Genomic DNA, 13,561 nt, shown 5'->3' with positions numbered 1-13,561 from the left:
TCCATTTGGAGCGAGTACAAATAAAGAGTTTGGAGTTTGAACAGGCTACGTATAGCTGCCCATGAGAAAAACACGGCTCTCCCAAATTCAACCCGCATACTTGAAGCGTTTGTCCTTGTGCCTTATTGATGGACATGGCCAATGATAGACGCACTGGCATACCAGGCGGTTCTAGGGAATCTAAAAATTCAACTGGATAATTCACTGCATCATCTTCTTTCATTGTGCTATCAAAAGATTTATATGATGTCAGTGCGCCTGGAAATTTTTCTTGAATGTGAAAATTGATTTCATTGACATGTACATTTTTTGGTGACAATATTGCTCGTTCTGTAACCAATCGTGATTTCTGTAACTTTGAATTATATTTGGAAAAACGCTTTTTATTAATTCGCCTTTAGATTGTAGAATTGTACAAAAATTGTTTGGCAAAGTGATCAAGCTATTTGTATTTGGAACTTTGTCACTTCCGATTTCTAATAATTGCTTCGAAAACCGTTCTGCAGATTGATCATTGTGCAATTGAACACGGATGTTTATGTTCAATGTCAATTTTTGGACATATCGCCACAGGAAATAATACTTCAAGCACGCATTGCCTGATCCGCTAACGTTGCACGTGGAATAAAATATCCAATTTGATTTCCAAAAGCACAACATTGAATGAAAGAGAATAGCACTCTAGAACTAACTGAGCAGAGAAAAATGACATCCTATATTTCAGAAATGGCACTGCAGCTTAAATCAATGAAATTTTAGATTCAATAAAGTGGTAAGTTGAACTGTGTAAATGATGTGGATCGTGCATTTGAGGTTAAATTCACCGTTTTATTCCTCTTCGTCTTCCTCCTTCGTCTTCCACCTCTTCCTTCTTCTTCCTCCTCCTTCTTCTTCCTTCTTCTTCTGACTTCTTCATGCTCCTTATTCCTTCTTTCTTCTTCTTCTTCATCCTCCTTATGCCTCCTCCATCTTCTTAATCCTTCTCCTTCTTCCTCCTCCATCTTCTTCTTCTTCTTCCTTCTTCGTCTTCCTCCTCTTCCTTCTTCTTCATCCTTTTTTTCTTCTTCATCCTCTACCTTTTTCTTCTTCATTCTTCGTCTTCCTCCACCTCCTTCTTCTGAAAACCTGCGTGATTATTATTGCTTTAGTCTTCTTGCTTTATTGCGTTCGGCTCGTGTATCTTCTAATTGATGAAGACGAAGGGGGATGAGGATGAGGAAGTCGAAGAAGGTGGAAGTGGTGAGTTTAACCTCAAATGCACGGTACACATAATTAACACAGTTCAACTTACCACCTCAAAAACAAATGCCTGCTGTTACAATTTATTTATGAACCAAATAAAGTTTTTCTCATAAATTAAATAAAACGAATTGAGCAGAGAAGAATGACTTCCTATGTTTTAGAAATTGTAAAAAAATTGATGCGGAATTTAATTGAAGCCACGATATTGACTGAAAAAACGAAAGGAGAAATGGTGCTCATACCGCGTATTCCGTTGATACCAACAGACATGCCGTTTGAATTTGAGCGACTGCAATTCCCAGTGCGTCTATCATTTGCCATGTCCATCAATAAGGCACAAGGACAAACGCTTCAAGTATGCGGGTTGAATTTGGAAGAGCCGTGTTTTTCTCATGGGCAGCTATACGTAGCCTGTTCAAACTCTTTATTTGTATTCGCTCCAAATGGACAAACGAAAAATACAGTTTATCCAAATGTTTTGGATTGAAAATAACAATTTTCAAATAAAATAAATGACTTTCATATAACAAATTCTAGGAATTTGTCATTGAATTTTAAGACTGCATGCGGCGAAGCGCATAGGGCCCATGTATATAATATATATACATATATTTTCAATATTTATAATATATATATATTTATATATATCAATTCTTAAGTGGGTTATATTTTTTAAACTAAAACTAGTTTCAAAAATCTAAAGGGTGGGCAAACGTGGTCAAACGATGTTATGCGATAAAAAAAATAAAATAAAGTCAATATTTTTATTTTGGAAATTCCATATCTGGATGTCGGCAAAAAAAACTAATTTGTGGGAAAACGTGTTCAGTTTTCCAATTTCAAAAATTCTATTTTACTGAACCAAGCTTCTTTGAGCTACATTTTTTTACATTAGTCTAATGGAATAAGAAGGTAATATAAGCTCAACATCCCAGTTTAGGCGCCGTAAGGCAAACATTAAGAAGTTCTTTTAAGGGGTCGTCTACCTTCGCGGTTTGAAAAAATCGATTTTTTTTGGCATATTTCTAATGTAGACATAACCAACAAGAGAAAACGCTATAGTCGAGTTCCCCGACTATCTGATACCCGTTACTCAGCTAGTGAAAGTGCGAAGGAGTCTTCAGCACTGACAGTTTTTGGAGGTTTGTGGGCTCTAGAGTGGGCGTGGCAAAAAGTTTTTTGGCAAATCGATAGAAATTTATAAGACTAATACAAAAATGAAAAAATATCAAAACATTTTTCAAAAGTGTGGGCGTGGCAGTTTTTGGCGGTTTGTGGGCGTTAGAGTGGGCGTGGCAACATGAATCGACAAACTTGCGCTGCGTCTATGTCTCAGGAGTCAGTATGCTTAATCTCAACTTTCTACCTTTTGTAGTTCCTGAGATCTCGACGTTCATACGGACAGACAGACGGACAGACGGACAGACAGACGGACAGACGGACGGACAGACGGACATGGCCAGATCGACTCGGCTATTGATCCTGATCAAGAATATATATACTTCATGTGGTCGGAAACGCTTCTTTCTGCCTGTTACATACTTTTCAACGAATCTAGTATACCCTTTTACTCTACGAGTAACGGGTATAAAAACATGCCCTGTGAAGGATTTGATTGAAAGCATACTGGTTTACGAGAGCTAGAGCCTCAAACATGGCCCGCAATGCCTATTTACATCGCTCAGAAGCGTATCATTTATCTTTAAACGCGTTTTCCCAAAAGTAGTGTTTTTCGAAACGGTCGTCAAGATTTCTTCGAAACTATAGAAGATATCCAAAATCTGTAAAGCGTCACTTATTTACAAAACATCGATTTTGTATAGTTGTTATACCCGTTACTCGTAGAGTAAAAGGGTATACTAGATTCGTTGAAAAGTATGTAACAGGCAGAAAGAAGCGTTTCCGACCACATGAAGTATATATATTCTTGATCAGGATCAATAGCCGAGTCGATTTGGCCATGTCCGTCTGTCCGTCCGTCTGTCTGTCTGTCCGTCTGTCTGTCCGTCTGTCTGTCCGTCCGTATGAACGTCGAGATCTCAGGAACTATAAAAGCTAGAAAGTTGAGAATAAGCATACAAACTCCAGAGACATAGACGCAGCGCAAGTTTGTCGATTCATGTTGCCACGCCCACTCTAACGCCCACAAACCGCCTAAAACTGCCACGCCCACACTTTTGAAAAAGGTTTTGATATTTTTTAATTTTTGTATTTGTCTTGTAAATTTCTATCGATTTGCCAAAAAACTTTTTGCCACGCCCACTCTAACGCCCACAAACCGCCCAAAGCTGCCACGCCCACACTTTTGAAAAATGTTTTGATATTTTTTCATTTTTATATTAGTCTAGTAAATTTCTATCGATTTGTCAAAAAACTTTTTGCCACGCCCACTCTAACGCCCACAAACCGCCAAAAACTATCAGTGTTGAAGACTCTCCTGCGCACTTTCACCATCTGAGTAACGGGTATCAGATAGTCGGGGAACTCGACTATAGCGTTCTCTCTTGTTTTTAGATTGTTTTCGGTCAGAAAGCTCAATTTTTTTTTCAAATAGCTGTCATTTTGTGAAATTTTGAAAAAAAATTTGTGTCGTGCCATAGTCAACGTTCAAAAATTATGTTAAAAAAAAAATTTGTTTGTTTCAAGGTTGTGAAGCTGAAATATCGTTACGACCGTTTGACCTCGTCGCACCGACAGTGGTGCATTCAACGACGCGCAAACGGCAAATTTCACGACAATTTCATCCGGTTTTTTTTATTTGATTTGAGTTCAAATGTCATGTGTAGTTTTTTTGCAATCCATCCTTGAAGAAGAGGCCCGAAATTTGAGCGCGAATGTAGACGAACCCCTTAAGCGATTCAATGCGTTCCGAGTAAAATACGTATTTGGCACGGTGATCTATATTTAATAATCGGACGGACTAGTGAAATGAATAAGGTTTTGGTTATGTAAAGATCATCAAATTCCTTTGACCACCTTTTTATAAAACCAAGCCAGTGGCCTTATTGACTATAAACAAAAAAAATTGAAAAATATGAACATTTTAGTCATTAACCCGAGTTATTCTGTTCAAAGGGCACCCACTAAGCGCGTAAGTCGCGTGTCTTGGGTTGACACGACAGAAGGTCATAACTTTACACTTCAAGCCATTATATCTAGTACGATATCTTACAGCCATCTAGATAGGATTGTAATTCCATAAGACAAAAAATGTCCTTATATTGGAGGCATAACTTCACATCGTCTTCGACATGAGTACACTCGAATGTTTTCTTACTAAGGAATGGTCGTTAATAAATAATGTAAAAAGGAGCGAACCAAGGTGGCTCCTTTGTGGAACACCTTTGTAATAGAACTGAAACTGGGGTACGTAGTTTCTAGTGTATCTGCTTGGAACAGAGCAGTTTAGCCGACTAACCATTTCGGGACTATCAACTTCACCACGAATAAGCTTACAAAGACTGTTCCAAGCATCGTTCTACGGCTATCTAGGGAGGGTAAATTTATTAACATTAGGAACTGGAATAAGGAGATAATATAAGGTTTTATCCCAATTTAGGCGTCGTAAGGCAAACAGTAAGAAGTTCTTTTGAACTGATTCAATGTGGTCCGAGTGAACTACGTATTGTGGACTCCAAACAGGTCATTCTTACTCAAGAACCGGACGGACTAGTGAAATGAATAAGGTTTTGGTCATGTAAGGATCATTAAATTCCTTTGACCATTTTATATAACCAAGCACCTCGCCTTACTGACTTTAGAAGAAATATGGTCTAGAAATTTTAGTTTAATGTCCAGAAGAACACCAAGATCATGAACCCGTGTTATTCTGGCCAAAGAGCACACATTTAGGGTGAAGCACACATTAAAAGGTCCTAACGTTACCATTAGAGCTATTTAAGTAGCTTCCTTGTGGGACACCGGATGTGACTCGGAGAATACAAGAAAGAGAATATTTATATAGGACCCGTTGCGTCCTGCCATTCAGATAACTTAAAATCCAATTTAGAAGATCAACAGGCAACCCTAATAAATCAAGTTTCCTTACTAGAAGAGAATGATTAACATAGTCAAATGCTTCACTAAATTCAGTGTAGATGACATCTGTATGAAGATTGTTTTCGAAGCCCCGTAAAACAAGGGAAGTTAGCTCCAAAAGGTTTGTGGTTGTTGAACTGCGTTTGTAAAAACCATGCTGACTTGGTGATATAATTGACCTACAAAGGTGCTGCAAATGAGGAGGGATAACATTTTCAAAAAGCTTAGTGATAGCCGACAATTTAGAGATTCCTATGTAATTGCATGCATCTAATAAGTTCCCTTTTTTATGGAGAGGGATCACAAAGGATTCCTTCCATATATTGGGGAACTGCGAAGATTCCAGAGATAAAGTAAACAATTTCAGTAGAGGCTTGCACAAGGCAAAAAATCTAAGCACACAGCCGGGGATTCCGTCGGGGCCTGGCGAATAGACTGTCTTAACACGCTGAAGATCGTAAAGCAGTGAGCTTTCGTTTAGAGTGGGATAACATATACAATTCGACTTTGATACCGCGTAAGAGTAAGCGTCTTCGCAATGAGGTAACGTGGAATATGTTTGAAAAAACTTGGCAAATAGATCGGCTACCGGTATAGCGGTATAAAAAATATGTATGGCATCCGCCTTTTTCTTGCAGTAGTTAAGATCGGAACAATTTAAAATGATTGAGCCTCAGAAAGTTTGCCTTGCGAAAACTATGAATTTTTGTATGTCTTTCAGAATACAGTTTAGTTAGCATGCTTTGCAAGCCTCTTGCCTCAAAGAAAACTGAAGACTTAGTTATTTTGTTTAAAAAAGATGCACTCTTGAAGCGAACGTAGTTGTAATAATTAGGTTTACAAAATATAATTATAAACAAGAGAGAACGCTATAGTCGAGTTCCCCGACTATCTGATACTCGTTACTCAGCTGTGCGTAAGAGCTGTGCTTTAAATAGAAATTTCAACACTGACCGTATTTGGCGGCTTGTGGGCGTTAGAGTGTTAGATTTATGGCAGACCGAGAGAAATTTACAAGATTAACAAAAATGTGAAAGAATATAAAAATATTTTTCATAAGTGTGTGCGTGGCAGTTTTGGCTGGTTTGGTCTACGAGTAACGGGTATACAAATTTATTAAAAACAGCCGCTGGTTTTGACGCAGAAAAATCGATGGCTTTCAGCGGGGAAGCGTCGTTCTGCGGCGAGAGGATGAATGGCCGCCGCCAGTTGTTCCGAGTCGTCTTGGGAGCTGGAAAGAGAAAGAAGAACAGGCGCTCTCGTGCCTGTCGCTGTATGAGCGGTTAACCGGCCTGGAACCCCTAGATCAGCCGCAAGCGTGTAGTTTAAGCCTAAATCGGGGACCGCGAGAGAACCCTAATTTGGGGACCGCTAGGTCAAACGCGCGAGAGAGAGAGTCACTTGGGGACCGATAGGTCAGCCGCAAGAGCGAGAGAGCCCTAATTCGGGGACCGCTAGGTAAGCCGCGGGAGAGATCGAGAGATCGTTCCGAGCCGGGGGTAGAGGGAAGAAAGAAAATTACTACGAGTATCTAACTTCGACTTAATACCAGAACCTGATCTACTGATCCGGTTCTACCGTCTTTGCTGTTGACTACTGGATGCATGCAACTAGGCTTACCCGATCGCAGTCGGCAGCTGAGTTGCGATACACGGCAAGCTGCCCGCTTTATATAGGCGCTGGCCTATGGTCGAAAACGCTTCCATCTACTTTTTGTCAAATCTAGTATACCCTTTTACTCTACGAGTAACGAGTCTAATAAGAATGGAAAATAACAAATAACGTAAACAGAAAACTAAGCATTAACAGCAAGCAGCCGCCGCGCTATCAACACGTTTCCACACTCCGAAAATACAGACTTTAGCTTGAAAACGTAATTAGCGCAGTCGGCCGGATCTCATATCCTTTTTCAAAACTTTTGGTACTGATCAAGATAAGAATAGCAAGAACCGACTAGTTTATTATAATCAGAGAAAAAATAGATCCGTAAAAGAACTACGTTTCTTGCAGTTAATTAATCACACTTAATTTGTGAGTGAAAAAGCAAAATACAAGAATGGGAAACCCTACGTCACAACAAATACCACAAAATCAGCAACTACATAACTGAATACGAGTTCTTACTACAGTTGTATCCCACTCAAGCGCACAGACAAGTAAACATGATTTATGCAGCCACCGTAAGGACCATGAATTAATAAATTAGACAAAAGCTACTTATTGGATTGATGCAAAAATGGCCTTAAACAAATTATTTAAAGTCCACAGGGCATATGAAGACATTATCAGCAATGTATAAAATACACCATTAAACAAATTATAGACAAAACTTTAATGCAAATTATAATCTCATTTTTTCTTCAAAACCACAGCGTTTACCAAACATTATACGCATATACGCATATGTCGTATAATACTCCAAACACACCTGTTATAAGACAAAGAGAAAGATACCGATTGTCTATGTCTCTGTTTGTTGTATTGTATTTATTTTCAAGGTACTGTCAGGTCTAATGGGGCTGAGGCTGTAGCCGGTAGAGTTGATACTAGAGAGCCATTTAGGTTGTTTGTGTTTATCGGAGCTTATTAAACCTGGGGGGTCAGTGTGAGAACAGACATATTTTTTTAACTTAGCCCAGTTTGTTTTTTTGTTTGTAAGCCTGCATGGTTTCTCAACAGCTGGCGGCTGCTCTGGGAGATTAAAGATGACAGGGGAGTGATCTCAAGAAAAGTCTGGCGGCGACTCAGCTGTGATGAGATGACTTGGAATACTTTTGGTTATCGCAAAGTCGTTGAAGTCGGGGAGTTTCTTAGGGTCCGCTGGGCAGTATGTATTTCTTCTCGGGGATACTTAGTTAAACTTTCCCTTTGCTTTAATATTTGTATTAAAAAGTTGGTTACCTTTAGGGGTAAAAAGGCCAGATACCCAGTAGGTATGTTTTGCGTTATAGACGCCAGCGGCGAGAAAGCGCTCTCCTAATAATTTAAGTACTCCATGAATTTGTCTTTAGCTATAGGGCCGTTTCGAGCCTGAGCGCTAATGGAAGTGTAGGTATTCTTTCTCGTGTTCTTGCTCTTATTAGTATTCCAGTGACCATGGTCTTTGCCGTCTCGGTGGTTTGTAAAACTGAATTGGTATCCAGGAATGTAGAAGTTGTTTTTATTTGTTAGATGCGTATCAGTACCAACATGATGTCGATGTTTTTGGCGTTAAGGAACTGTGTCAGTTCAAGTTTGTACTGTGGGACCCCATTGGTGTTCCCTGCTTCTATTAAGCGAAGCCCTTATGGCGGATCAACGTATTTTGGGTTCTCATAACATCTTACAAAGTAATTTGCACAAAGGACATAAATTTCTCTAAACTTTGTTGGAGTAAGGGCATCATCACTTCAATGCTACCTGGGGGTATTATTGGGTGTTGCTGAGCGTTTGGGACGTTGTCTGAGTCTATGAAAAGACAATTATATGGGATTCAAAAAAATAAAAAAATACAATTTAGTTCGTTTGCTAAGCAAGCTCCGCATTCCGATGAAAGAGAACGAGGCAAGATGTTCGATTTTTTATAAAGAAAGCTTAATTTGGGTCAGTTAGCTTGAACAGTAATCTTAAAAGGAGAAAAAGTCAACAACGTATGGAAAATATGGTATCAGATAGTCGGGGAACTCGACTATAGCGTTCTTTCTTGTTTTAATTCGGACCACAGTACAAAGTAAATAGAACAAATACTAGAAAGAGAACGGTAAAAAGTACATCAAGTAACGCTTTCTTCTGCCTGTTACATACTATTCAACGAATCCCTTTTACACTTCAAGTAACGGGTATAAAAATAGCACAAAGGAAACTGAAATGAATCATTTATTTGGATAATGCACAAATCAAAATATATATGTGCTATATGTGACTTGCAGGTAAGCTTCAATAAAAACATTGAGAAATTCTCAACGAAATGGAAAAACAGGATTAGAGGATATTTAAAGTTATTTGAGTTAGCTTTTCCGTTTTTGGGCGTTAGAGTGGGCGTGGCAAAACGATTTTTGGTAAATGGAGTTAAATTTACAAGACGAACAAAAATGTAAAAAAAGTTCATAACATTTTTCAAAAGTAAGGGCGTGGCAGTTTAGGGCGGTTTGTGGGCGTTAGGGTGGGCGGGGCAAAAAGTTTTTCTGCAGATCGATAGAAATTGACAATAATAATAAAAAAATATCAAAACATTTTTCAAAAGTGTGAGCGTGGCAGTTTTGGGCGGTTTGTGGGCGTTAGGGTGGGCGTGGCAACATAAATCGATCGTCTATGTATCTGAAGTGTGCATGCCTAATCTAAACTTTCTAGCTTTTAAAGTTCCTGAGATCATACCGCGTATGAGTAAGGCTGTATGCTTAGTCTCAACTTTCTAGCTTCTATAGTTCCTGAGATCTCGACGTTCATACGGACGGACAGACAGACGGACAGACGGACGGACAGACGGACAAGGCCAGATCGACTCGGCTATTGATCCTGATCAAGAATATATATACTTTATATGGTCGGAAACGCTTCCTTCTGCCTGTTACATACTTTTCAACGAATCTATTATACGCTTTTACTCTACGACTAACGGGTATAAAAATAGCGAGGGTAAGGGTAAGACATTGTTTTGCAGGAAATTATAAAACTGCTCGAACTTGAGCTTGCAACGGTTTGTATAGTTCTTGTAACACTGAGCATTAAGCACGATAAACGTTAACCGAGCACCTTAACCGGTACGTTTTTAGGTGTGTCGACTCTTTGTTAAACCAAGGATGTTGGGTGGAGATTGATGGATAGTACATCAGAACACAAGAGTTAACAAATTATTTAATAGCGGTATAAAAATATGTATGGCATTCGCCTTTTTGTTGCAGGAGTAAAGATCGAAACAATTTAAAATGAGCCTCAGAAAGTTTGCCTTGCGAAAACTATGAATGTGTTTGGTTGACATCTCTGGTTTTTTATTACGGTACCGACGTCGATTGTCACCTCGAAAGTAGGATGATATGGATCTTCAGATTGAGTAAGAGGTGCTTCTCTGGTCAGAAATACAGTTTCAGGACTTGTCACAAGACGTAGATCCAATAATCGACCCAGAGAGTTTCGAATATAATTAACTTGTGACAACAAGCCGTTAATAAAGTCATGTTATGCTATAGGGAGAAGGATATTCGATTTGTGGACCACAATGTTATGTATGCCAGCTATGTTAAAATCACCTAGAACTACGAATTGTCCATATTGGACAGCTTATTTGAGACGGATTCGATAGCGGACAAGTGATTTAGATTTTCTGTGAGTTCAGAAGATGGCGGAATGTAAGAGCACAGAGCTATCGATGCCTAACTCATCAAGAAATATCTCCTCTGGCGTCCGGTCAAAGGAGAGTCCCAAATTTTAATCCCTCCACAACTAATTGATCGAATTGCTCCAAATATTTTTTATCTGCCGATTAACTATCAGTTTCCTGTTTCATCTCGTTCGCAACCCCTAGGCAAGCGTTACAACACTATTGTAGTTTTCGGCCTTAGCTAGGCCATCACTTGTGCGTTCGCTAAAACCAGCGCACTTAGTGTGAAACATTTTATCACACAGCCAAAATGTCAGTTTTGGCTGTTCAAGACCGCATTTGTATTTGAAGCAGGCAACATTTGTTTCCATGTTCTTACGATTCAGACCACTGTACAAAGACACAAAAGGAAATCTTGCAAGCTAGTTGCTAGTAAAACTTTCGATTTTGTGCGGAAGAGCGAGGGAGCGGGTGCACAGCGTAGTGCATACAAAAACAAGACAAAGACAAATAAAAGAAAAGGTTTTATTAATTTGAAGCACAGAAGACGAAAAACAGCCTGCTCTTCTGTAAGAGATGTAACTTGTCCGACTCAGGCAGTTGTGATGTAGTCTCTCAAAATTTTCTCCGTCGTCTCTCTCACAATAAAGTCTGTTAGATGGCCAAAACGGATGTAAATGGCTTTTACTTCACTAGTTGTAGTACTGGTACTTCTCGTTACGCCTGAGGAAAATGATATAAAGGCATTTTGAAGTCGGTATTCCTTTTCACATTGCTTGAAGTTCCATGGAGCTATGTATTGCAAACATCAAGTTTTTTCGTTCATGCGTTTTTCACCAAATCTTGGTGGTTAATTGGCTTTTTTTTTATAGATTTTTACAGTATGTTTTTTTTTGCTAGGAAATTAAGTAGGATATACGCATAGATGTTCATCCGGCCACTAACTCCCAGATAAATATTACTACGACGTTGTTCCAGTGCTCTAATCTTTCCTGAAGAGCTACCCGCCTTACATACCTTAACCTTTGAAATTGGTTCCAGGAGTATTCTGATCGGTGATGTGGCAGCATGTGCACTGTTGGGGACAACTGATACACAATCGCCGTCGTATATGTGGGTTGCGCGGATCTAACGGTCTTGGTTTCTCTATTTCTTTTTACTACAGTGTAGCATGATGAACCCCAAGGATCCTTCTTAGTTGTATATATAAGTTATGCCTTTTGACTGTTAACGAGAACAAACGGATTACTTGATGAATAATTTCATTTTGCCTAGTATGGTTAGGAATTAATTCTAAAGTCAGTGGAACATGAAACAAGAATTTGTCATGCGTCTGAGTTCGTTGACTATGTCCTGCCATTCTATTCCAAATTTTAATAGTTTGAAGTTTGCGATGTAGGGAGATCTGTTTATTAGTCGTTTGTCTTAAGTATTTATTATTGTAAGGTACAATAAACAGTACTATTCCTTTCTGTATTTAAAGCAGTGAATTAATGGGCTGGCATGTACAATAAACATATCCATGTAATCTTCCTTAAATTCGTATACGCTCATAAACGTATGAAACTAGCTCTTAATATATTTTTATCTGAAAGCTAGAAAGTTGAGATAAATCCTGTAGATTCCAGAGACATAGAAACAGCGCGAATTTTCCGATGTTGCACGCCCACACTTCTAATGATATATTATTTGTCTTTATCTTATATCTGTTATATCGTTACATTTTTTTGGTACGCCCACAAGCTGCCGAAAACTGCCATGCCTACTTATGTATATGAAAAATGTGTTGATTTTATTTAAGTTTATCATTTGACTTTCCAATTTCTACCGATATTCTAATACCATTTTGGCCACGCCCTCCGCTTTACCGTGGTTCAAGAACCACTATTTTTCGTTTTTTTTACTTAACTATAATCGCAATCAAGACTCTTTGTAGTTGTTAAGCGGTGAATTCCTGTTCCTCGACTTGTAGAAAAAGCATTTCTGATGCTATAATATATATATATATTCTCGATCACCTGAAAAAGTTGTAAAAGAAAAGTACAAAATCTAACTTTTGCAGAGCCCCAGATGTCCTTGTGCTCGAGCATGGCTATGTTGATCCCTTTGAACACTCTACGACCGCGATAAAATCAGCTGTGTTTTACACACGCATTCTGTGCGCTCTCCCTTAGAATTCCTTGGAAATTCTTCACGAATTTCTTGCGCTTTCCCCTGGAACATGTACAAATACCTGTAAATTCTCCTTGTAAAATACAGAATCTCCCAATAAACATAAACAAATTCCACATTTAATTTAAATTTAATTTTTGTTTATTTTGAATTTACTTAATTTTTTTATGTTTGTTTGCAATATTTTTTACGCATGTTAGTGCGTGGGCCAGCCCCTTCTCCGCTGGCTCCTGGAGATTACAAAATTACAAATATTCTACATATCAATCAAAATTGAATCAAAAATTGGGGGTGCCTAATATTATTATTATAATAAAATCATTCAATCCGTTTTTTTTTTTACACTTTACATTTTTTTGCACTTTACATGTTGTATACATATATGTATATAATTAAATAATTGCAATACTTGAGAAGAACACCGACCGATTATAATTAGGCCTTAAACTGAACTCTGATAATTACTCTAATTTGATTGACGTTCAAGCCTCGGTTTCGAGCTTTTCTAATATGGACTTTAGACTTTAGGGATTTGATCAAATGAAGAGAGAGAGCTTTTGAGTTGCTGACTTTAATTGTCTTTGCATTTCTCTTAGATTCTTATAATTTTGTTTATTGCAATCTAATACTTCTGTTTTTCGGGATTGCGAGTCCGAGCTTTGAACGTGGGAACGTGACGATGGTGCGAAGGCTTAAGCAAGGAATGTTTAAATTAGGCAACGGATGTTTAGTCCACCAGTGGGTGACTTATCTGGAGTTTGGGTTTTTCCACTCAACATTGTCTTGAGGATCATATGACAGTCTTATTCTTAT

At 38.5% G+C, this 13,561-nt stretch overlaps 1 protein-coding gene across 3 annotated transcripts in view; it reads left to right on the top strand.

The window, feature by feature from the left end:
* The window catches only part of LOC122615323, a 106,132-nt gene that overhangs the window by 34,755 nt on the left and 57,816 nt on the right, over positions 1-13,561 (top strand). The window lies entirely within an intron of this gene.

This window comes from Drosophila teissieri, chromosome 2R (assembly GCF_016746235.2).
Source record: "Drosophila teissieri strain GT53w chromosome 2R, Prin_Dtei_1.1, whole genome shotgun sequence".
NCBI lineage: Eukaryota > Metazoa > Arthropoda > Insecta > Diptera > Drosophilidae > Drosophila > Drosophila teissieri.
This window is presented reverse-complemented; position numbering and strand designations above follow the sequence as displayed.